The sequence below is a fragment of the Dermacentor albipictus genome, chromosome 1 (genome assembly GCF_038994185.2).
Source record: "Dermacentor albipictus isolate Rhodes 1998 colony chromosome 1, USDA_Dalb.pri_finalv2, whole genome shotgun sequence".
NCBI lineage: Eukaryota > Metazoa > Arthropoda > Arachnida > Ixodida > Ixodidae > Dermacentor > Dermacentor albipictus.
The window spans coordinates 387,329,458-387,355,921 of record NC_091821.1 but is presented as its reverse complement, the minus strand read 5'-3'; the positions used below and the strand labels follow the sequence as shown (position 1 = coordinate 387,355,921).

At 45.5% G+C, this 26,464-nt stretch overlaps 2 protein-coding genes and 1 pseudogene across 10 annotated transcripts in view; 1 reads left to right on the top strand and 2 right to left on the bottom strand.

Annotated features, from left to right (window-relative positions):
- LOC135902476 (uncharacterized) overlaps positions 1-26,464 on the top strand; it is an 867,879-nt gene that overhangs the window by 261,861 nt on the left and 579,554 nt on the right. The gene's annotated exons all lie outside the window — the stretch shown is intronic.
- LOC135916969 (calcitonin gene-related peptide type 1 receptor-like) overlaps positions 1-26,464 on the bottom strand; it is a 333,393-nt gene that overhangs the window by 152,773 nt on the left and 154,156 nt on the right. The gene's annotated exons all lie outside the window — the stretch shown is intronic.
- LOC139054985 (uncharacterized) lies at positions 12,715-13,743 on the bottom strand (annotated as a pseudogene).

Below are 26,464 nucleotides of genomic sequence, written 5' to 3'. Positions count from 1 at the left end.
TAACAGAAGAATAAAAATAGGTTGGATCGCATACGGCAGACATTGCCAGCTCCTGACTGGAAGCTTACCATTATCATTGAAAAGTAAGATGTGCAATCAGTGAATTTTGCCAGTGCTGACATATGGGGCAGAGACTTCAGAATGAGTTAACGACCGCGCAAAGGGCGATCGAACGAAGATTGCTAGGCATAACGTTAAGAGAGAGAAAGAGAGCCGTTTGGATCAGAGAGCGAACGGGTATAGACGATATTCTAATTGACATCAAGAGGAAAAAATGTAGCTGCGCAGGTCATGTAATGCGCCGGTTAGATAACCGTTGGACCATTAGGGTTACAGAATGGGTACCAAGAGAAGGAAAACGCAATCGAGGACGACAAAACACTAAGTGGAGCGATGAAATTAGGAAATTCGCGGGCGCTAGTTGGAATCGGTTGGCGCAGGACAGGGGTAAATGGAGACCGCAGGTAGAGGCCTTCGTCCTGCAGTGGACAGGATGATGATGATGATGGTGATGATGATGATGGAGGTGGTGGGCCCCCCCCGAAAAAAAATCCTGGGTACGTGCCTGTTCGTCTACCATCGAAAACGTGGCCGGTGGGGCTAAGAATCGAGCTCGTGACCTTCCTTCAGCAGCAGAGCTTCATACAATGATCCGCAGATGCTTATAATGGAAATAGGCTCGTTGCGCTACGGAAAAGGATGGCCTTTTAAGTTTAGACGTGTTCTCACGATTACGTTTATGCTTACAATTAATATAGATATCACAGAAAACAGTAGAATGCCACATTATTGCTGTAATGAATTCTCGAAATAGGGGTTCCTAGATCAACTTATGATACTTCCGGCCCAAGCACGCAATGTAGTGAATCACGTTTCTCGTATTTGCTTCGGGAGGGCGTAATTTTCCCGCAAAGCGCTAATTGAACTTTGAATTTCGCACCATCAAAGTATGAGAAAGGAAAATGTAATGTGACACTGCGGCGCTTAACGCAACGTAGGATGCGTCGCGTCAACAATGAGGGAGAATTTTACTAGATAAAAATCTCGGGTGAATTCGCAAAACATTTTATTCGCAAGTGCTGTTTTGTATTGGCTGATCGCCTTCGCTAATAATGTGCCCTACATCAGTACTGGCTAGCACGAACGCTTTCAGCGTGAGAAGGTTTTGCGGATACGGGCCCTGGTCTTTTACATGCATTACCTATGTAAGACAGAAGTGCTTTCATTCATGTACCAGCCAACTCTGCATATGATGATCGAATATATTAGTCAAATGCAGGATGATAAAGTTTTAATGAACGACTGAATGGTATTTGTGTCGCTGGCTACAGTGTCGCTGCAGCTTCTACGAAAAAAAAAAGTTATTCGATTATCAAAGGAAGAAGAATTTTGCTTGCTGCAGGTGGACCTATATATATCTATAGCCTAGCAAAGGTTGTCGGCAGATGGTGTGCACTAGCGCCCCTTGTCATGTGATGTAGGGTTCTGAAGTCCATCACAACCCATTCGCTTGCACGGTGTAAGCGCCAAGTAAAACAAGGGCACCTGGCTAACGGTGAGGACTCTATGCCATAACGCGCCACAGCTGCACCCTCCGCAGGCGCTGCGTCACCCATGCCCAGGGTGTACTTTATTGCGCTATAAAGTACTTTTCTGCGAAAAAATCGCACGCGTAAGAGCTACAACTGGGTAACGCTTGCTTTACAAAACGCAGTTTTGAAGTGGCGATATATAATCGTCATCTGTCCTGGGTCTTGACAACAGCTGAAAAGGTGAATGAAACGAAAGACCAAGATGAATAAGTTCACCTTGGGTTTTCTTCACCGACCAATAAATTCATCTTGGTCGGCGTCTGCCTTGTTGCCTTCGTGATTCCTTCGGACGAGACGCGATTTCGTTGGAATCGTGACGTCGGCCAAGAAAGGAAACGCGCTTTAGAATCTACCGTTCGAGATGCCTCACTTTTTTGTGTATAAATACAAACGTATTTATGGCAAAGGTTTCAAGGAAGGACGTAGATTCGAAGTGATCAACAGGGGAGGAGGAGGCGAATAAGAGACGGTTCAGCATGGCGCCAGCATTTTGACACGGGCAACACCTTGGCCACGTGCGCATATATACGACGTATGCGCTGACGCGGTACGCCTTCCTAATGAACTCGCCAACCATATATATTTTTTTCCCCTGTTTTTGTGACAGCGACTAAGTATACGTGTGGTGTCACGGTGTGACCGGACGGCGTGCACGCTTGCAATATTGTTTTTGGTTTCGAGTACAGAGCGAGTGCGTGTCTACGGTACTATAGAGGGTGTTCTGTGCCACACCGAGATGCCAAAACAAAAGCGTTGATTTATGCTCCTCAAAATGTTTACTCTCGGAGAGGGCACGCGTAGGAACTCTCGGAGGTCACGTGGCAAGTGGGGGAATTTATAGTCTTGCCGGGCGAACACACCTAAGCCTCTCGCTCGCTAGTCTGTCGAACTAACGTGACCGAGCGACGCAGGATATCATTGCTTGGAAAACGCCGAAAATCAATAAACATAAATAAATGAACAATTAAAAAGTGATAGACGAAGGAATTGCGCAGAGCATTGGCAGGCAAAACGAAAAGTTGAAGGCACGTCTTTTAGGTGCAAGTTTTTCTCTCTGAACTCTGCAGCGGCATGTTTGCCTAAAGGTTAAAATAAAAAGAAAGGAAACGGAAGAGAAAAAGAAACGACATAAAGATGAAATACTTTTTTTAAAAGTTCATCTAGCTGAAGTGATTACAGTGTAATACAGTGTATTTTGAACGCCTGGTGAGTTTTGAAGATCTATAACACTGTGCTGTTATGCAGAATATGATTCGCGTTATCTGATCTTTGCTGCCTTTCATGCTGGTGGCCCAACCCGATGGAATTGGTTTCAGCACTCTCCTCTTTACACTACTGCACATTAACATAATTCACAATATGATTACAAAGTTGAACAACCGAATTTATTGGGAGTGTGCAAAGCAGCAGCTGTAAAAACGCTAGCCAGTGGCTTCACCTACTGATGTGTAGAAATTACGCATTAGTCTGTTCTGCAGCTGTGGCACCCTGTGCGGTATCCAGCTTCGAGGTTCATTTTCCTTATGTTTTCCTTCCCTTGATAGTTGGCTTGATTTGGTTGTCCCTGACGATAAAGCAAGCCTCTAGGCTCCCCTCTCCTCACTACACTGCATGGCGAGGGCCTGCAATCTCGCAGCCTTGACGTCATGAGGAAGCATACAAGGATCTGTTGGTCAGTTTGATCTTCCTAAGTTCCCGTACTACGCGACGGCCCTGGTTCATAGGATGTGCCACATACGCTGCCGTTGACCTTAGTGGCGCTGGCTAACATTCCGGTAGCTAGGCTTACAACGCTTGCACGGATACCCGACTATATAGAGGGAAGAACAGCCGCCCACATGAGCTTATTTTGTATGCAGCGTCGCGCGCATCATGCGAAGGTTCAGAGTTCGGCTTCCACCGGCGGCAAGTATCTTTCCTTTCCTTACTTCCCCTTTTGATTATTATTTATTCATATCAACTAAAAGCTCGGAAGGCGGTTAAGAGCGTGTAACGCAAATGTTTAAGCGTTAGGGCTGTGGGTCGGGCTATAGGTGGTTTTCTTCTCTATCTCGAGGGCGCCGAATCGTTTGGTGGACTGAGTTTCCTGTTTATTCCATGAGAGTTCAGTGTAAAGGAATGCTTTGTAACGTTCTGCTTTAAACTACTGCTCTTCTCTTTGATCCTAGTGTGCTAGCCGGCTTTAATTTAAGCATAAACTGGCACAGTCGAGACCGCCGAGTGAGACACCGCCGCCGACGTCCCCACAGACACCATCTGGTTAACGCGACGCGGCTGTTAATACTTGCATCGCGACAGACTCAAAAAGGGAAAGGTAAGGCGTGACCGCGCCGAGGCAGAACTTCCACGATACTTCGGGCCAAATCCGTGTGTTCCGCCGCCCCTGATGGGAGGAGGGCAACACTATCTGGTAGTGTTCGAGCCAGGGAACCGATCTTTGCGACACGTGACCAAACTCTCCTCTATCATTGGCGAAAGCACCTTCGGGTGCGTTTAGCGAACGTACATGGCAGTGACGTAGTTGTCCTTGAAAATATGGTGTTGTCCACTGTGATAGCCTGCCGCTGTCGCAGTAAATAAGTTCACAGAAAGAAGAATCGCTCAGCTCTGCAACTCTTTTTTTTTTTCTTTAGCCGGAAAAATACTTGTCGTAATTTTCAGTATTTCCTTCTGGTCTCACTGAACAGCGCTCATTCAAGTTTCAAGTTTATTTATCGATGATGTCAATTTTCAGTTTTAGAAAGAATTGTATACAAAATTAGTACTACACAGGGAGCCCCAAAGTTAGAAACTGTCAGCCCATTGCTAATTTGGAAGCAGCGCTGAATCTCTTCTTTTCGTGGCCTCCTTGCATCGACTTGTGCTACCGCGTTGCTGTTCTTGCTTTACCAGTTCATGCAGAACCAATCGTAAACTTAGATATCTTGAATGCACTCGAGGATTCCCTCTTTCGTACCTATCGTCATGCTCGTGTTGGACGACAGTTTGCCAGGAATGCGGACTAATTGGCTACTTCAAGCGTCATGCAGTACTTTCGCGAGCCACTTGCTCACTGTTATTTTTTTTTGTACCAAGATGCAGGTCTTTTGGAAGAGCAATTTCCCCCATTACACTAATGAAGCACCTTGCAAACTAACTTGCCATGAATCATATGGTATGACACAATATTTGTAATCCAATAAATGACGGTCTCAATAATGATAAAATGAGCGAAAAAATTATCTATTTATATCATATGGTTATGACTGATCATGAATAAAATGACCCTATTGTCATCGATACAAATTACAAAGAAATAGGAGGGAGCTCCGGTGAATGAGACATCGATACAAGCAATATTCATTGCTATATAGAAACACTTTATAGCAATAAGAAAAGAAATTACATCATCGTGTGAGTGCATGTATCAGGAAACTCGTAATCTTCCCTCAACTTTATTGAAAGGTCCTAAAACGCTATAGGCACTCTATGGACTGCCACTACTCGTTCCCTCTGTGAAGCAAGGTTAGCTCCTGTGCTTATATAACGCCACTGTATTCATTCGTGCTTTTCGGCGAGGCGAAAGAGGCATACAGAGGAAACAGAGCAATAAAAAAATAAAAAGAACGATGTGCACCAAGGCCGACTCGGAAAAAGCCTGGCTTTGCAGGCTATTAGGAGTCCGCGTGGGGCCCCCATCGACAGGCACAATAAACAACCTTGCCTACGCGATTTGTTTACGGACTCGGCGGGTGAGTGAAAATAATTTGTCGGCAGCGTAAGAGAGCCCGTCATGCAAAGGTCTCCTTCATCTCCCGAAGCCTTTGGGCGCTCCTGAAAAGCCTCTCTGGTGAGGAATCAGCTATGCCCTTTTCGCAGTACCTGGGCGATAACACTAAATATTGGATATGACCCGCAGAAACCGCGGTCATCCGTTTAAGTGGATGCGCGCACAGATCACAGTAATTCACAAGCATTCTGTCATTCACCAAAGTCGTTTTTTGAAAGCTCAATGCGTGCTGGGTTTACGCATAATTCTCAATTAATGTCTTGAATTTCGTCGCTCAAGTTCCAGCCTGTAGGGCGGCAGCTTACCGTCTCCTGACAGAACTCGCGGAAACACGGATTTTGGAATTCCCACAGTGGGCGTGAATTCACGCCCACTGTGAAAGTTTAAACTTCGGACTGTTGTGGAATAGAAAGCTGCGAGACATGAACAGGGCAGTATTCCAGTAATCTTAAACTACTGCAACCAACGTCACGCAGGTGGGCTCTTCGTACCACGTTTTGTTGTGTGGTATGGTCAACACGGACACCTAGCTCCTCGTGGTAAACTAAGGTAGCTTGGGAGAGAATGTTTGACAAGACAAAAGCTAAAATTTTTTTCCTTGAAGTCGACGTAATGTACAGCAATTATAGTAATGGCGCCTTGCGAATTGGTGAAAAAGAGATAAAAGTGAAAATTTAGTTTCCGTGTCTCTTAAATTGCACAGGATAATGATGCTATGGAACACTTCTAAAAAATTCACATGCGTGGCAGTAAACTCTTCACGATGAAGAAGATGGTCCTTGGGATATTGGAATAGGCTTTCTGCTATATAGTGTCCTGAACATGCTTTTTTGGAAAGTACAAGGGTCTACAACCCTTTAAAGGGATTACGCACCTTTAACACCGAGAAGAAAGAAAAAAAACGTGTTACGTACACTTTTATCTACGGCAGCCCATATGCTACAATTGCTTTCTCTGACAATGCGGTAAAACACTGAAGGGGCTTAAAAATAAAAAAGAAGTCAAAAACGACACATTGAAGCAAAATTCCTCCTTATATTCACATATCTTCTGTGCAAAGGTATCGAATGTGGAATTTACAGCTGAAGAAAAGCAAATAAATAAACAAATAAGGTGTGTTTGTGAGGACGCTATCTCCAGAGAAAAAATCTCCCCCAGCGGTCATGCATGTTCTATGAATGGAGAGATAAGAGCCCTTCTTTGCAGTTTTGTACACAACAATGACTTTTCAAGATGCATAGAAGATGCACACTGCTATTCATTTTAAAAGCGAGCAGCCTACGAAAGCTTACACAAAACAGCCGTACGTGGACGACTGGCTGAGATGTGCCTATGTCACGAAATAATAATAAAAAAATTACGAGACATTTCAATAAATGCACAAGGGAGGAAGAAAGGAAAAAGTGGAGAAGGAAAGGCAGGGAGGTTAACCAGTTTAGCTCAACCGGTTTGCTACGCTACACAGTGGAGCGGCATGGGGAGGATGAAAGATGGGAAGGAGAGAGAGAGAGAGAGAGCACATAGCACAACACACACATCATCAGTTACAGTCCCTGACTCTTACGTGGTACGCGATATCATTGTCATGGTCGCTTGTCCAAGCCCGTCTCTTTCAAAAACCGAAGTAGTCCCTTCGTCGTCTTCAGCTGTGATGTCTTCTGTCGGCGACATGTGAAAATCGTTTCAACCGACAATGGTCTATTGTCAAGGTGCACTAGAACGGACGCCAGGGACTGTCACTGAACATTATATCCAGGACAGTCGCACAGACTGCGTTCTAGCTTCTCGCAAAGACAGGGATTGCAGAGAGCGTTGTCGGCCACTCCAATGCGAAATGAGTAAGATTTCGTGAATCCAACTTGTCGCAACCAATCAGACTGTCCGGGTACGAAGTTATATGGATCACAGTTAAAAAGAACAAACTCTTGTTTACTCTCATAGGCGTGTACATATCGCCTTCAAGCAATTTTGACACTAAAATATTAGCAGATATCTTGAGTGTTTGTCCCACCTCATGGGTCATCATAGGAGATTTCAATGCACACCATCCAGCATGGGGAAGTACAAGGACAAATGCAAGAAGAGGAAGATTAGCAAGCATAGCCTACAACTATGGCCTTACTCTCCTGAACGATGGTAGCCCCACCTTTCTTCGAGGCGTGACATACGACAGCTGCCTTGACCTTGATTTCATCTCCAACTCTCTCGCCAGATATGTGAAGTGGTTTCAAGATATTGAGACACATGGGAGTGATCACATTCCCACCTATCTAAGCACCAAAGGCTTGTCGTCTAGATCTGGTCCACGGAATACCATTCGGATGATTCAATGGCCAACTTCAAATCTGATATGGAACTGCACGAGGAGTAAAACCTTACTTGTGGGAAGTGTGGAGGTGCAAGGTTAGGGGTACAAATCAAAGCCGGCTCAGTACTTCTTCCGCGACCGTTAATTAATGCATTCGCATAAAGCAACGTTTCCACAGGAAGACTATGGCACAGGAAGACTATGCTTGTGTGAAATGATTATTTGATATGTAACCGTGAACCCTGAATGATGTATGACGGAATCAACCAAGAGATAAGGAGTAGCCCGCGCCTTAAATTGCGCGCCAACATCTCCTTATATCATATCAACAAAAAAAAATGCATTCGCATTCCTCCCCAGCAGAAAGAAGGGATGGCTGGCGAGCGCTGAATAACGCGAAATGACGGACCAAACACACCCTTTTGCATTGAGACAAGGAACCCCAAGGCATATCGCTTTGCGAATTCCCATCTTTGCTACTGGCAAAATTTCGTCTTCATTTTCTCTTTGTGCTCGCGACATTCGCGGGCTCACTTTCTCGAGCCTTTCACGTTTTGTTCGCAACGGATGTCGTCAGTCGTAGCATTTTTTTATTCTTTCTTTTCTGTTATAGGTGATGGCTGTTTAAGGTCTTGGCTCGCTTGAATGCGTGCACGTTGTATGCGACGACGTACGCCGATACACTTCAGGAGACAACTACTGTGTGTAGTAGTTGTCGGTGTTTGACCCAAAAGGTTCGATATGCAATATGTAGAGTTCACACCGGTATGTATAGCGCACGAAGTAACCACAATTACCGCAGAGCAGTGTCACTTCAGGTATGCCTTACACGTGTTAATGAATAACCTCAGAGCCAATATCAACAAACGCGCTATACCAATCGCCGTTGCTTTTCCTGTACAAGACGCGGAATTCCTCGCCCATTAAACGGCCGGCCACGGCTACCGGCGAAGAAGGAAGTGCGGGCAGACATCCATGCGAGCGGGATCTCAGGACCTCCAAGAAATTTTGTATACGGCCAAGAAAACGTCCGCTCCCATCAAGCGTCTGGTGTTGCTGTAGTGCTACATCTCATACTTCGTTTAAAACAGACATTAAAACATCAAATTAAGAAATTTTACGTGCCAAAACCGCGATCTCATCATGAGTTTAGTCGTGGTGGGGGACTCCAGATTAGTTCTAACTAACTGGGTTTCATTAACGTATACTTAAATCCAAGTGCGCGATCGTTTTAGCATTTCGCCCTCCGTCAAGGTCTTCTGCTGCTTTTGCTGCCTCCCGGGCCGCCGCACCAGCTGCAACCGGTGACACGCGTCCGAGCTGGACACCTCGGATCCCCACTATTCGAGTTTGGAGCTGGATGTAGGAGAAGGGGGGAGGGAGGGAGTGTCGGTATGCGGGCACATTCCGAAATTGCGGGGTAGAGCGATGCGTATGCCTGGGATGTGGGCATTCGTACGTTTATAGTGTTGGGTGCCTGGCATGGTACAGGTTTACGGGTCGGACCGTATCACTTTGTAACTGTATCCATGCCACTGCGTCCTCGCGAGTGACGGATTTGTGGGGTAGCGGGTAGAGACGATTTCAGAGGCGATAATGCTGCTACATTGGGTTGTATTGGAGTAGTATGGCCTCCATCTCGGGTTCAGACTGTCGGCTCTTTTTTGCGATGTCGGAGTGACATATGCTCGGGCTACATCATACGCACAAGCACGGCTACACAAGCACGGTTGTGCATACGCTGGTTGTGCGGACTCGTGGCCGACCCCGGGGCTCCATATCGCTCAAGGTCTGGTGCTTGACGATTGAAGTGTGTTTATTAAGAATTGTTTGGTCTGTGGCAAATATATGTCCTGTTACATTATTGTGACAGACAACTTGCGAGTCAGTGATTATTATAGTGTCCTCACTGCTTCGGTTGGAGACTGCGGCAAGGGAAATATCTGCTTCTTGTGCTTCAACAATGGTAGTATTATTGAAAAAGGCAGACGCGACTCCTCGGAGTTGAGAGTTTATCACATATGCTGTGGGAGCGGGTCGACGTGGGCGTGTGGCTGCGTCTGTGTATAGAGGGTGTTGTGGAACTTTGTATAGTGCTGCTGAAGTGCCTTTTTAGCCCTTTCAGTGGGGTAATTGCCCTTATCCATCTCGCAATGTCCACCTTTACTTTCGGTTTAGAAATTTTTGTTGCGGCAAGTTTGGGTTCGCTTTTAAACAGCAATCTATTTGTAACGTGCATTTTCATGATCCAAACCTGTCGGCTAGTAATCGCCCCATTCGCATGTCATTCAATTCCTTTCCCATGTTGAGCTCTTCTTTCCCTCTCCCGCTAGGTCACGTGGTCGCTTTTTAGCGACCACGTGAAACAGCAACATGAAAACTCCCGATACAGCTTAAAATACATGCACTCGTTGCTTATTTTTTTTTTTTTGTTAGCTGTGAAATAAGGGCAATTACCCCACTGAAAGGGCTAAAAAGGTACTGAAAAGGTTTAAAAGCTTGCAGCAAGAAAAAGAAAAGCGAAAGAGAAGGCGCTTCAATGGCTCGATAGAAAACTTGCCTACGCTAAGGCGGGACGTCAATGCATGGCATTTGCTTCGAGAGACCAAAAAAATAGATGCACTCATGGCAGGAACTGTCTGAGAGGCAACTTCTTGTGTCTGACTGTGTTGGGCTACGTACGTCTTTATTATAGATCAATTTCTAAGAGCTGCTTACGAGTACTGCTATTGCTGAGAAGTACTGCTGACTGGCAAAGTGTAGCTAAATCTTGTCGAACTAAAGAGCACTTGGGGCAATATTTCAAGGCAGCAAACGGAGACGCCTGTATTTCTTGATGTGCATGTTGAAGGCTATTGCTTCTCCTCTCACTGCGGAGCTTCTGCGGAAAAGCACTAAAGTGTTCTTTTTAGAGCGATTCTGTTTAGGCGGACTCCGTGCCGTCGTTGTCGAACTTCGCTAAAAAGCGGCAACGTGACCTAGCGCGAGAGGGAAAGAAGAGCTCAACAGGGGAAAGGAATTGAATGACATGCGAACGGGGCGATTATTAGCCGACAGGTTTGGATCATGAAAAGGCAGGTTACAAATCGATTGCTGTTTAAAAGCGAACCCAAATTTGTCGCAATAAAAAAAATTCTAAACCGAAAGTAGAGGTGGACATTGCGAGATGGTATGTGGTTCACGCAAGAATTTACAATGGTAGTTTAAAAGCTTGCAGCAGGAAAAAGAAAAGCGAAAGAGAAGGCGCTTCAATGGCTCGATAGAAAACTTGCCTACGCTAAGGCGGGACGTCAATGCATGGCATTTGCTTCGAGAGACCAAAAAAAAAAAATGCACTCATGGCAGGAACTGTCTGAGAGGCAATTTCACGCTACGTGCGGAAATAGCCTTGCCAAAGTGCAGCCGAGAGAGAAGACAGTTCGGAAGAACGGACGCAACCTCATACAGAAATGCCAAAATACTGGCATTCTTTCGAAGCAATAATGTTCGAGCGAACTGCTCTACTTGCAAAAAGTTTGATGCTCGGGTATATTGGAAAGCAGAAGAACTTAGTTATCTATTTATTTCCCGCTTTGTAGCGGTACGATTTTTCAATGGTGCCTCAAAGCTGCCTCTTGCAAGCGCTTGGCGATCCAGTTTACTCGTTCTCCAGCTCGAGACTTTTTAAGCAGTTACACGAACGAGTGGAAACAATATGCGAAATGTAAGAGTGAGCACCCTGCTATTGAAGCAGATTTTATTGACGTCTTTGGTGCACTACACGCAACGAAGATCCAAAAATTACCTTAACGCTTGAACTCTGATAGTGGAATCATCCCGCAACTGATGAGTGCATGATGAGTGAATGATGAGTGCATGATGAGTGAATGATGAGTGCAGCCAGTATTGCGCAAGTAAGGTGCATTGGTGGGCCACATATACGATGCTGAGTATTTTGGAGTATTCGGATATCCGACCCTTTCTGTGGGGTAATTGCCCTTATTTCACAGCTAACAACAACAGCAAAAAACAAAAAGAAAAAACAACAGCAACGAGTGCGTGTATTTTGGCTGTATGCACCCTGTATACAGGGTGTTTCACGTAATTTGAGCCAAACCTTAAAGATTTGCAAATGCCACGCAGCTGAATAGAACAAAGGTACTGTTGTTTGCCGTCACTAGAAGATACTCAGATTATTCCTTGCTTTCCGCCCAATTAAATAACTGGCTTAATTAATTAACCGATTCTTCAATTAATATGATTCGATGAAAAGTGTCAATGAGAAAATCGTAGAGCAACATGCAAACTCCCGATACAGCTTTCTGTTGCTCAGTACTTGCTACATAAAAATGTTTTTTCGAGCGTAAACTAGAGCTCAAGGGCTTCTGGCCACCAGCTAGGCGGGGTTGCAGCCCCTCCCCCCCACCTCCCGACCCCCTCCCCTCCCCACATACACACACACACGAATCTGCCGGCTATATAAATAAAGATTATGTCTCTCTTTCCGATTGGCAAAGAAGCCCGTGAATGCATGCAAAATTGCCGCGCGACTGGCCGCTCGAGGTACTTTGCGTGTATTCGCGGGCTACTTTCAAGCTCGGAAAAACATTCTTATGTAGCCCTTATTGAGAAGCACCTTTCTGGTTGCTACTTTTAATCTAATTATAGTATTTGAACAGTTGGTTCATTAATTAAGACTATTTATCTTATGAGGCCGAATGCGAAAAATAATCTAAGTATCTCCAAGGGATGCCAAGCAAATTACTTTGGTTCTGACCAGCTGGGCATCATTTGAATATCTTTAATGTTTGTCTCAAATAAAGTGAAACACCCTGTACATGTTGCAGCCCAGATATACGCACTACTTATTATACCTTGTGCCTCAGTTTATATTATGTAAGGTGGCAAAAAAAATCACCGACGATCACGATACTTCTTAAAGCGAAATTTCAGCGCAGCTCTATCCGTGTATTCATTTCGTGATATATTGAAGCAGAGAACTTGAGAGAGGCATTTATGTAGTACGTACAGTTACAGACAATTTATTTTCCAGACATACTATTTCTTCAGGAAACACCACTCTGCAAGTCTTTGAAGGTCATGGGGGAAGCATTATGGTCAGAGAAATGGGTGGATATGTGGTCGGCGTGCTGTACCACTGCCATGGTTTTCAAAGACGAGGTATATGCAAGTGTATCGCGAGGTCATCACAGCAGTGGGAAGAGTTACGAGGGAAAGGAACGGGATGTTTTCGCACATAGGTTGTAGGAAGTTCTTGTTTGTCTTTATGTCTACATTGAAGTCCTCCGCTACTAACGTTGGTGGGGATGGACGTGCAGTTATGGCAGTGCGTAGGAAGTGCACAGCGCCTTTGGTGAGCACTATAGGCGAGAAGTACGCCACCACTACCAGCAAGCCGTTGTCCAAATTTGCGGCACGCAGTTCCCCAACTTCGTCTTACGTATACCAAAGACTTCGATGGGTATTGCAGGTAGACGCGTACGCAAATAGATAGCCACTGCTGCCGCTATGTTGTGGTCTCTGCGAGCGCAGCAGTAGTATTTGTAATTTATGATTTCGAGGGGCTGTTTAGGAATTCATCCATGTTTACGCGAGGCAAAGTACAGATGCATGCCGTAGAATGTGATCGTGATGTACGTCTTTTGCATACGCCGTGGGGAACCGAACGTTGAGCGGGGGGATCGACAAGTAGTGAGGCTGCTCATTCACGGCGTAGCACTTGGCGGGGACGGTTTCGAGTTTGTGACGAAATTCACCGGCTAGCGTTCTATCTGGATTCGGCTTCCCATGGTAGAATGTGAAATCGCTGGGAACATTGGTGAGGTAGAGTCCGCTGATGTTTGCAGCGCGACTCAGTGCCACGTACATGACATTTACACGCGCGTCTTTGCGTAGGAGTACACGACTTCTTTGTCCGTGCCACCCTGGGATTTATGAATGGTGACGGCACTTGCGTGAACAATGGGCAGCTGGCATCTCCTCACCGATATCTTCGTCTTCTTATCGATAATGCAGGTGACTGTGCGCCTTTCAATGGGTATCGAGTTTTGCCGAGTGTTTCTGTGAATCGACATGTTGGCGGCGCTAGGCCTCTGCTCGGGCAATTCGTTTAGCAGCTACGGCTGACGAAGCGCTTCAACCAGTTGAGTCGCTTATTGTTCAGAAGGAACTGGCTGACGTTATTTTGTATAATGATGATATTGTCACGTGGTAGTGTCAGTGTAGAACAACACAGTGTCGAAACGGTCGAATCGTCTGTAAAAATGATTCACTTCCCACTAAAACAGTGAGTAAAGAGCTGTTTTAGCTTTATTATAACACAAAACAGGTTTTCCTCGATTATGAAGACTTGTTATTGGATGGTTGCGCCCACTGCAGGGCAAAGGCCTCTCCCATACTTCTCCAACAACCCCGGTCATGAACTAATTAGGGCCATGTCGTCCCTGCAAACTTCTTGATCTCATCCGCCCACCTAACTTTCTGCCGCCCCCTGCTATGCTTCCCTTCCCTTGGAATCCAGTCCGTAACTCTTAATGACCATCGGTTATCTTCCCTCCTTATTACATGTCCTGCCCATGCCCATTTCTTTTTCTTTATTTCAACTAAGATGTCCTTAACTCGCGTTTGTTCCCTCACCCAATCTGCTCTTTTCTTATCCCTTAACGTTACACCCGTCATTCTTCTTTCATTCCTCCATCATTTCTTTACATAGCTCGTTGCGTCATCCTCAATTTATATGACCGATCATAACCAGCAAATCACTTCTCAAAATGTCACCGAAAGCTGCTTAGTCAACAGTTGTTTCGTCAACAGAAGTAGCTCGTGGAACTGGCTGTCCATGAGCAAAGTTATGAGTTAGCGCTGTGATTGTATAACGTTGAAGGTCTCAGCGCTTAGTCTGTCTTCTATTGCAGACCAACTGAGTAACCGATTACAATTTCCCACTGTAACCCAACCATTTCCGTGCTGTTCATCACATTTATTTTTCTTGCTGAACTGTGTTTGTTGCCACTGCTTAGATGAAATAATTTGCCGACTGCTTCTTGGTAGCAGAGCTCAGTGGTTAAAATAATTAAACGGTGAATTGTTACAGTTTGTTGAATGATGTTTTCAAGAGCGAACGCGATACTCACAAAACATTGATCGGAAATTGTTGTACCTCTGTCGAAACATCTGTTATTCCTTGTGTTCGGTAATCTTCAGCTCAGTGTGCGTTATTTCAACAGATTAGTTACGAAACATACGTTTCAGCAGTGAAACCATGTGAAAGCTTAGGTCTGTAGCCATTTGTACTTCTATAGTACGTGCAACACGTGATTTTGGACGCCTGTTAGGCCGTGCTGCTATCATAATAGCTTTGTAATTACGCATATTGCTTGAATCGCAACTGTTTTTTACAACCGCCGTTTGCCACAAGAGATACGAAATGCTTCATGTATAATTTCTAAGAATACATATATTGTTGCACAAAGAACGTTCTGGCGTTACACATCGTTGGTCTGGTTTTTTTTTTTGTACTCCGGTGTAGTAAAACATCCTTCCTCCTCATCACGAGCACAGATGAATTTTCTTTTCTGCTCACTAAACTGGAAAATAGCAAACCTTCCGAACTTCTGTATTTTCCTCCTTTTACTTTCATGAATGTGAAACTCTGTTTCATGCTTCAAGTTCACGTGCTCTGTTGCTCTCATATGATAGTGAAACAGAGTTTCCCGTTCATATGACCGAAATAAGGCCCGATAAAAGCAATCAAAAATGCAGTCGCGGTATTACAGCGACGCTGTTAGCCTCTAGTTGGTCAGGGGTTTTCGCGGCACCTCCTCACGGAAGAAAAATACCTTCAGCGATTAAAGACAAACTTTCAGTGATTGAAGCGAAAACATCACTCATTCTTTGTTATCACGCGTACAACATACAGCACAGCATTCCTTTCACTAAAGAAGCACAACACAAGAATCTAAGCCACGTTTTTGACGATAAGGCACTCCTGGGGCTCTATTCTGGACACGCATGGCGGCTGCACGGCCGCCATTATCCGCCATGTTTACTCTCTGATTGGCTGTCGAGAGGTCACGTGTTTTAAAATTTGTGCCGGGAAGCGGAAGTATTGCAAAATGCAATTTTGCGTTTTCATCAAGATGACGAAACGTGACGTGGAGCTGCAAATGTTATGGACTAATACATTTTTTTGGTCCTTGGCAGATATATTGTGATGTTAGCGCTTCAAAAAGAATGTGAGCGGTAGCGTGCAGAAGCCAGTGCAATGCATCTGCAATTGCGCGAATATGTGGTGGCGATTCAAGATATGCGCCATGCCAGCTTCCTGATTGGCTGAAGGAATATCTCATGAGGAGCGTCACAGGAAGGGCTGTTTCGTAAACGTCATTTTGACGACGCGTGACGTTTCGCAGGGCCGCCATTGCTGAGATTTTCCGCCATAATTTTTGCTGCGACGAGCCGCGCGAATTATGCTAATGGGCAGCCATATGCAATGGCAGCCGAGAGGAATGCGTATCGCCACATTTTCCCCGTCGTTTGGCGCCACGAAAATCTTTTGTTCATAACGCGTGCTCATAGTATTTGCATCGCTCTCGGGTGGTGTTGGCATTTGTGTTTTGGGCCATCGTTTTTTAAAAGAACGCGTTTATACGAAATAATATTGGTTGAATATAGCAAACTTTCAGCAATGTTGTCCACTTTTCACTGCTGCAGTTGTACTGTAATCGAGATTAATGCCTTTTCGCACAATCAAAAGTTATTACAACGGCCTTTTTCTAACTTACAAAAAGAAATATACGCAAGGCGGCGCCTTGAAGTTCCCTCCCGCGGTGCGAGTAACCAGCGAAATGAACAAGAGATGGCAGCGCCGGCGCTTGCGTCGCTCTAGTGGATATCTCTGGCGCGCGCAACGCTATCGGTGATATTCGGCCGTTTCTAAGCCAGCCGAGTCGGGCTGAGTCACTTGCGTTTCACGAAATAGCGATAACGTGGCCTAGAACGTGCGCGCATCACCACTGGTAGGTCGCGTATGTTGTCTCAAGAAAGAAAACAAGCGCGTTGGCGCCAACATGCGATGACTCATTCCATTTTCCAGGGACACGCATCCGAGCTACTGAAGCAGACGACGGCTTGTACGCAGCAGACGACGGAAGCGAGAAGCGTTTTCGACAGAATAATCATACGCTTTGAGATAGCTGCTTTATTTTTACTGCGGAGGAAAACTGTTTTGCTTTACCGATAACGCTACATTCAGTGCCTTCATTTCAGTTTCTTAGGCGAAACGTCAAGTTGGCGTCACGTTACGTAAGCAAAACCGGGCCACCAGCGCCATTTTGTTTGCGTCGCGCCTACGTCACGCATCGAAGAAAATGGCGGGATGTCCAGAATAGCGCCCCTGATAACAATGCGAAGCACGTAGCACTGCCCGTATGCGTTTCCCGGTTAAAGATTAGTGTTGTGCAAGCTGCCGCGGCGACGGCAGCTTGCGACATGGGGAGTGACGTCACTAGCCTTTCATACATAATAGAACGAGCGTAGCAGCAGATTTTGTTGTCGTTGCAGCACCGCTATAAGTAGGCAACGCACAGCTAGGACTCCCGGGGAGCAGCATGAACACGAGGAGTGGCAAAGGGAATAGAAACGGCAATATGACCAGCGGCTGCGCGCTGCCAAAGTTACAATTACTCCCATTACTATCATTACTCTAAAGCAATAAAGCATTACGTGCCCTCCCCCCCCCCTGCCCCCCCCCCCCCCTCTGCTGAGCAGTTGTAGTGGTGGTTTTTAACAGCTTTGCTGGACATCCAGTTTCGGGGAGCCGGAATGGCGAGTTAACTTTTTCCTTACCTTTACCGTGAAAAGCTGAAATCGTTCCTTTACTTTTTATTCAGTTAAATCTCTCAGCTTCAGCACAATTTATTTCAGGGGATATAAAGCAGAATTACGGCTTGCGATTTCTATTCCTTAATGACCCTCGGAAAGAAAGAAAATATAAAAATATCAGTCCTGGGCAAGTACTGCTGAAATCTGAACGCGTGTACTCCTCGGGCAGATATGTAATGAGATGGGCATAAGCCCGACGGGGCCACGATTCCGGTTTCGTTATTATAATTGTATATAAGAGTTTCAAGCGAATATTCTTCCGGCGTTCGCCAAGAGGAGCCAAGCCTGGCTCTTTCTAGATATTTGCTGCGCTGTCGTACAGGCTGTACTGGCCGAGAACATATGTTGTGCATTGGATTACATTCGCTTCAGTGCTTTAATTCGCATAGAATTGGACGGGCCCCACACAATGCAGGCATATTGTCCTTATGGCAGACCCATGCGCAGCTGCGTTTTGTATGACCTCTTTGAAAGCTACATGGTCTGGCCGGCTGGATCGTGTGGGCTGAACAGTTGTCGGGGGTGCGGCATTAGTTGCTGCCTTACGAAAGCTAGAAACTCTGCCTGCACAAAGATGCCGTACTCCTCAAGGAATCGAAGGCGGCATTGCAACAGCTTTGTCGCAGTTTACCATTAAGCAAGTTCCCACGCAAGTCCCTGTCATTCGTGAAAGACCTCGAGGAGAAAGACTTCAATCCAAAGTTACAGTAGATCGCCGCTCACATTGGCATTGCTGGAAATTACGAAGCTGACGATCTTTCGTACGCAGGACTCTCAGATCTCTCTAAATTCAAAGTACCAAAACAAAGCAATCAAGTCACAAAATCGCACATCTGGGCTCCCTTTGTATCCCTTTGATTTCTGCCACATGAGCCCTGCGTAACAAGGAGGTTTCGTCGAGAGGAAGCCTCACTACGGCATTCAATGAGGACAAGATATGTGTGCACTCCGCATGTATTGTGAGAAGGGCCGAAATTTAGCTACCAACCATCTCTGCCGGCTCCCGAGTTGTTAGCCATGAACAGACGAGTTACCGGGAAAGTAGACGTGGAAGACAGCGACAGCTGCTTACAAGAGGGCATGGATGCTCTTTCCGGAACCATCGACGAGCTTTCTTTTGACCACCTCAAGGATCTTACAGCGGTTATAGGGACCTTCCACAAGCGCTACAACCTTTGCCTACTTCAGGCCGATAAAAGCGGTGGCTTAATTAATCCGCGGCAATGCCCGCGGATATGCTGAACTAGAAGGCAAGACAAGCGGTGTAGAAGAATATCTTGAAAGAAGCCACTGAAACAAAAGTGAAAAGTAAGAATGTAGCTCCGAGCAATGACTTGGAACTCACGAGACTTTCATGATCCATTGGAACTTGTAAGAACAAGGTCCTTTCTGTTTTCTTCACGGCTAAAACACACAAGCCAGGGGTTCCGCTTAGGACAATCGTGAGTGAACGCGATACATGGCGGAGTATGACTAGCCAGTTTTTAACGCGAAAGCGTTAAGGGCCCCGTGTCGAAGAAAGTCTGGTGTCCGCGTCCCGCGTTCAGGGTCGGCCGTCTTCTCGGTAAAAATGATTTTGGACCACGCGTGCCCAACCATTGTTTTATCACCAATGTTGCTCATACCTTAAAGTTATTCCTTGGAATTTCGAGAATGACAGCCCGCAAACAAATGACATAAAAAAAATCGACAGCACATGCCTTGTATGTTAGATATTCTCACACTGAAATATTCAACGTCCGAAACCGTAACAGGAGATCGGCTCACGCAAGACGCTACGTTTATATACAGAAAGCTCGCCTTCATGCGTAGCGTACGCCACCAAGGTTTCTTGGTGAACATTGGTGTTACATGAGCTGCAATTACCGGGAAGCGCGAGAAGCAGTCAGGGATCTTTGAATGCTATTGCATTCCACTCTTCGAGGCGAAACTTAAGCGTCCTCCAATTTTAATGAAGCTCCTTAATTCACTTGTTGATGACCCATTCGTGACTGAGAATTCTTCATGTGTCAAGCACTTTCTGCAGACGAATGCTTTAATATATAGGGTGCTTGTTTTCCGTGGACTTGTTTTATTCTGTCTCGCACAATGAACTGTTCTCCTGTGCCAGAAGTCGCGTCGACGAGAGCGTTGGTATTGCCTTCCAAAAATGCTGCAGGCATGTCTATTGACGCTGTTGTACAGCGTAAGCTGTTACGGGCTCGTTCGAATAGCCGATTGGGTTGGCTATGGTGTCCGCCGCGAATCGCCGGGAATGAGAAACAAATATATACCCAGTTCCCGCTGAGATCGAGCGCAGGCCCGGTGGAGTGAGCCACTGAGCCACGCAACGCTTGCTAGCATGCAGCCATAAAATGCCCTATGAAGACGTACTAGTGCGTGAGGAGACGCGCGACATGGCATGCGTGCCACGTATACAGTCGATTCGTGCGCATTTTCCATCGCAGTTGCATACAGTTTCACCAGGTGGAACGCTATGTAGTAGATGCACAGGTAGCGGTACAAAGCAGTTAAAGAGAAAAAGAAGTTTAAGGAGATGTATACAATGCTAGAAAAAAAGTATATGTAGTGCACCTGATTTAATAGAACTGGCTAGGTGACTATGTCACCCCCGCGTTTTAAAGGGGATGCCAATAAATCGTCATCACCACCATCATTAGCATTGCATTGTGCTACTTGTCGAATCAAGCTGACTCGGTGAATGTCACCACCGCGTTTGAAAGGCAACGCCAATAAGTCATCATCATCATCAGAATGATGATGATCATCATCGTGTCGTGCTACTTGCCTTGTGATGTTAGATGTGTTCCGCGTAGCGTCTATAGGGGCACCCTTGGCATTGCGGTTCTATATTATTATACCCGGTGGCACGCCATATGGAAGTTGCGTAGATAATGGTACAAGGTAGACAGAGAAGTCTTGATGAAAAAATAATATTATGGAGATATCTAAATATCAAAGTAGTAAAAAAACAAACATGGCATTCCTGATTCATTTAGGCGCGCTAGGTGACTGTTTGTCACCGTCCTGTTTCAAAGCGGATACCATTAAATCGTCATAATCATAATTAGCGAAGTATCCTGCCACTTGACACGTGATGTGACATGCGCGCTGTGCAGCGTCGATACGCACAATCTTTGCATTGCAATTCCGTTATATTCCACGAGGTGTCCCGACATGGAGTAGTTGTATATAGCAGTGTAATACTGCATATAGCCGGACATGGTTTACCCAAGCAGGCTAGGTGACTATCTGTCACTATCCCATTTCGAAGCGGATGTCATGAAACCACCATTATCATCATGTGCAGCAGCAGCAACGTGCCATGCCTCAGGTAAAAAGAGAAAGAGAGATATATTTATAGATACATATATAATGGCACATCATGTGGGACTGTGCCAGGTTCTCGACGGCAGCTACCTCGAGGACTTACCCGTCCGAACTTCAATGTGCACTGCAGTCTGCAGACAAGAACACACCACTATGGGCCGTCCAGCAGGCCCAGGGTGCGCTCGCAAAGCACAAGCCTCATGACCCACTACGAACGGGACCAACTGGGGTAGTGCAGAGTAGGGTATAACCCCGGGTCGACGCTTGGCCAGCGTCACGACGCGTTAAACCGTCGGTTGCCGGCACTTTCTTAAAGTTATTCCTATCCTACCCCAGTGACAATGAAAGAGAGACCATCAGGCGGAGCAAATGCCGGCCTCGATGGCCAGGCTAAATCCGCCTGCAGCTACCTACCTGCCTCCCTTCTCCTAGTTTTTCCTCTTTCTCTCTCTCTCTTGGGAAGTGGAGAAAGGTAGCTTTGAGGTTCCTTTGTTGCAGGCGTGACAAAGTGAAAGAGAACCTTCATGAAGAACCGCACAACTGAGAATGGCTGATGGAAGGGGCTGATAAAATGCCCTCAATTTTTCTCAGCATTTCAGAACAAATATTGTGCGCTTCGTCGCACGTGGAAAGATCGCGCCTTCGTTTTCACGCCAATAAACATTAACACGATACGCAGCCTCCATCAGATATGTTCTTCTTGTTTTCTACTACGCTATCCTTTTTCATACGTCATTCGTTCGTGTCGGCAATCTGCCGCCTGTCTTGAGTAATTTCACTTTCGAGGACATGGCCAAGGAGAGCGAAAGGCCTCCTCGCGGGTGCGCCAAATCAATTTCCATAATCGAACGCAGTCGTGCAGGCACCAGGGTGGGCCGGACCGGGAAGAAAAGTGAGGCATAGAAAAATAAATACCGATATAAATTCACTGACGCAAGCGTGACACACTGTAACATGAAAACAGAAGAATGATAAAACTTCGTTTCTTATTGTTCCCCTTAAGGTTGTTTCTTACTTTTTTAACGGGACGTGATTTTGGTTTATTCAAGAGATGAAATGCGGAAAAGCCGGCGGCTGAAGTTGCTCAACATTTTTTAATACCACTAAATAAGTAATCTAATGATCACTTTGCCTTACGAACGCCAATTTCACAAGCCGAGTCACGTGGTAACGGATGTATGGGGGGCATGCCCTGTCGCGTGCAGGTATGTCTACCAAGTCTCCGTGGTCTTTGAGTCAAAAGGCCAGAATTACAACGAAGTAAGCGCCAAGGTCGAACTACGTCCTATCGTTCGGGCTTGCGTGCTAAACGGCGATCTCTTAGCAAAAGAGCGTGACAGAATGCAATGAAAAGAAATGGCCTCCACGTCTTGGTATGTTGTAAGCTCGTTATGCGGCTTATCAGCGGAAGCGTAACTAATCGCGTAGATCTTTGCCGGTAGGATTTGTTTTTCGCGACTTATGGAACAAGTTATAAATAATGTTTGTTCAGATCCGGCGTTATCTTCGTTGTTTAAATGCATATTAATGCCTTAGTCATCGTCATATTGCCTTCATTCACGCTCATCACCTTTTCTTTAGTTTGCCTTGCGCATATCTTAGGTTTGTCCGGCGTTATTTAAGAAGAGATCTGTAACTGAGAGTATTCCTACTAGTGCGCCTGAAATTCATGACTGAGCATGTATCAAGTACACTTCAACTAGCTCTTTATACTTAGTACGCAGTGAAACTAGTTGGCTGTGTTTGCCACCACAATAGGAGCGCCTCAAAGTGAGCTTACAAAGATCCTGGAATTAAATTTGGTATCCACTTCATTGTTAGCATCTAGGAAGCGTCTATATAGTGATTTTGAGACAAGTTGAAAGGCAGGAAAAGGAAAAATCCCGCATTTAAGGAGACGGTAAACAAGAAAACAAAAACAAACAAACAAACAAACAAGTGAACTGACGAAAATGAAAGATATCTTTTCAATGAACTAATTGGCTAGAGCATTCAATCAATAAATAGACGCATTACAAAGCTAAAACATTTGTACTGCAGTTTATGGGTCTGCGTAGAGTCTGCGAGCTCTGGTATTTTCCCGTTCAACTGTATAAGTTTCGATTTTCATTTGGCAAACCTCAAACAAGCGTCATTTCAGTTCTCGAGCGTGACCCACATCGGTAGCACGTAAAGAACATAAGGCTTACTTACAGCAGTCGTGGTTATTTTTGCCTCTGACTAAAGTCTAAATATTCACCATGCGTACTAGTGAAACCTTGATTCACGGTCCTTGATCCTTAATCCAATGTAGACATCCAGGCATGGTTTCTCATTTGATACACATAGCGACTGCCTCTTGCAAATTAATGCTGCTTTCTGTAAGGCAAGCCTATTGCCAATTATAGATGACTTGATTTGGAAGAAAAAAGAGGCCGGGCGTACAGCTATTTTGTGCGAAACGAATCGGGTCACGAATGCATTGAAGGCTGTCCTGACGGCACGAAACATCCGTGACTACAGAGCTTCACATGGAACGCTGACAAAAATTGGTATGGGGCAAATATCCCTTAAAGAATAAAATATTAAGCCTATTATGCACAGGACCGCCGAACGCGCATTGCAAGGAGGACGGAGTCGAGTGGCACAAGAGCTGGGGCAGAAAAAAATTAAACGAACAAGGAAGAAAAGAAACTAGGTAGCAAGCAAAATGATACACCTGACCAAACATTGGAAACGCGGCACAGAAAGGGTACGTAAGCCTCTGCGCAAAAGGTGCGCACCACGAAAAGAGTGTAGGGAGCTTTGTTCTTCAGACGCAAACAGCCTTTGTCATGCGGGAATCCCAGATTTCGAGTGCCCATTGAAGAGGTTTTTCTCTCCGATAGCTTATGCCAGCTCCGTCATGTATCCTTTGTTCCACCGACGTCAAAGGTCTCTGGGTCTATTTTCGTCTCTAACGCGCCTTGATATATACGAAGGGTGTCGCGTAAGCGCAGCGGCAAGAAACTGCAGTGTCGAAGTGTACATAAATATCGACAAAATATGTTCGGAATAGTAACTAACTCAATGTGACCGATGCCAGTTGTGTTCAAGTCACCATTAAATCCTCCTTCCTTTTACTAAAGCGCTCCTGTAACATCTATTTTATGACACGTACAGCACCGTGACCAAGCGAGGTGGAGGGTTGGAAGCTCTCAGGAAAAAAAATAAAGTTTGTGCTGTATACTTCGTCAGAAGAAATCGAAGCACCTAGCATTGACTGATATTGCTTGCACGAAAGCGGCAGCATTATCACTTGCAGAATCGATCTGATCGTTCTTCAAGGACCCGCCGTGGTTGCTCAGTGGCTATGGTGTTCGGCTGCTGAGTACGAGGTCGCGGGATCGAATCCCGGCCACGGCGGCCGCATTTCGATGGGGGCGAAATGCGAAAACACCCGTGTGCTTAGATTTAGGTGCACGTTAAAGAACCCCAGGTGGTCAAAATTTCCGGAGTCCTCCACTACGGCGTGCCTCATAATCAGAAAGTGGTTTTGGCACGTAAAACCCCAAATATTATTATTATTATTCTTCAAGGGATAAATGTGAGGCCATAAAAGTCTTTTAGCCTGGTAGAAGTTTTTTAATGTGAGGCAATATCAGCACTCTGAAAGCGAAATATGAATGCGGTGTTGTACCGAAGAACCGAGGTCCTATTGCGCAAGATGGTGCGAAGAAAATGCGTTGATTGATGGCGAAAGCAGCAGCGAGGTTATGAGAGGCGCCATGACCGGTAAGGACTTCGAATTAATTTTAAGCACGCCGGAAGTCTTCGACGTGCATCCTAAGGGTGGTCCACGAGCATTCCTTCATTACGTTCCTGTAGAACTGCGGTCGGTGCGGCCGAGAATCGAACCCAAGACCTAGAGCTCAGGCGCAGCGCTCAGGAGCACCGCGGTCGAAGTGAAGAAGTCAAAGCTCACCTGCGGAGTCAGTGAACATAACATACTCTACCACGCATCTATGATATCTCGTTTGCGTCTTATGTAAATTAAACCTAGAGGCACCGTTTACTTAATTCAACTTGAGGTCTAGAATTTAGAATGTTATGACGACACGCAAGAAAGAAAAAAAGAAGTAAAATACAAATGCACGGAGAAAGCAAAATACTCGTCGTTTGTGAAAATGTCTTACGGGCAGCAGCGTGAAAAATGTTGTTCACATTTGGATGAACGGTACGCAGAGACCAAAAGAAGAAAGACCAGGAAAAATGAAGGCACTGCTTGATGGACGACTAAAAAGATAAATGAACAAGCCAAGATTGTGACGGCATGGTACTGAGAAATCTCAATCTTCCTGACCACTCGCAGTGCATGACGTGTGTGTGTGTGTATACGGATTGGTATATTTATTTGTGCGAGCATACGGCACAGCTTCCCTTCGATGCTTCCATTCCTAGAACCTGCACTTAAGACCTGAACCTACCCGGAAAAGGTCTGTGCGTGTACGCCCACTGAATAGTTTTTATTTATTTTTTTCAACAGCGCAGACACAGACCTCATATCCTGGAAAATCGCGCTCACTGGTGTTTGGGCTGGGCCGCCTTTCCTCTGTTTTTTATACCTTGGCAGTTTTGAAGACTCGCGTTCTTTCAAGCTTCGGAAGAAGGGCGGGAACTGCATTGGCAATGGTCGAGGAACGTGTCAGGAGAAAACTGAGTATTTTGTGTTTTTGGCGTGTTCAAACGGCCTTGCTCTATCCCGCTCTACGTGTAGCGCTTGCGTTAAACAGCGATAATTTACAATGCCGATCGCAGCTCCAGCAGGAGCCTTTGAATGAATCAATAAATTTCTTCCAGACGCAGATAATAATGTCAGTTTTAGGTCTTACACGTAGTGAGAGGAAGCCGATGAAGCAAAACAAAAGGAAACAAGGTTCTCCTCGATCCGTATAGTGTTGCCGTCACTCTCTCAAGTTTTTTGTTGTGTTCGTAGCGCCCTCACGAGCCGCTCTTTGAATGAGGCAAAAACAACAATGGTGCTATTTTAGTTGAATCAAAGCAGTCAAAGGTCTTTTCTCAGTTCGCTGTTCCGATACAAGTGCGACCCAGCATGATACTGGCAATACCATGCGCGTAGCCCTCGCTACGTTCACTAGATTGGATCGATCAAGAAGGTCGCAATCTGGGACTACTGTGTATGCAAGCGGGTAATCTACCGTAAGCAGTGTGTTCTGCCGTGAAAGGGGAGAAAGAAACGTTCGCGAGTGATTTATAAGGGGAAATTGTCGGGAAAAGTATGGTGCATGTTTGTCGTTGGTAGAACCCATTTAGATAACAGCACGAGTTAAACGTGGACACCACGAAGAGAAGGGACAACCACTGCGCTGACCTTCGACTGGTTTATTATTTTCGAAGCAGGTGCTTTTTTTACAGTTCACTTGAAAACTACAAAAAGGTGCAAGAATTGAAAGGAAAACAAAGCATTACAAATGAAAATGCTGTTATAACGTAGCGTGCTTGTCGTGTTGAATTGTGGTGCTTTTCGTAAACATTTTGTTCACATTGCATTCATTCTTTTTCTGCATTTGTAATGCTTAGTCTTCTGCCAATTGCGGCACGTTC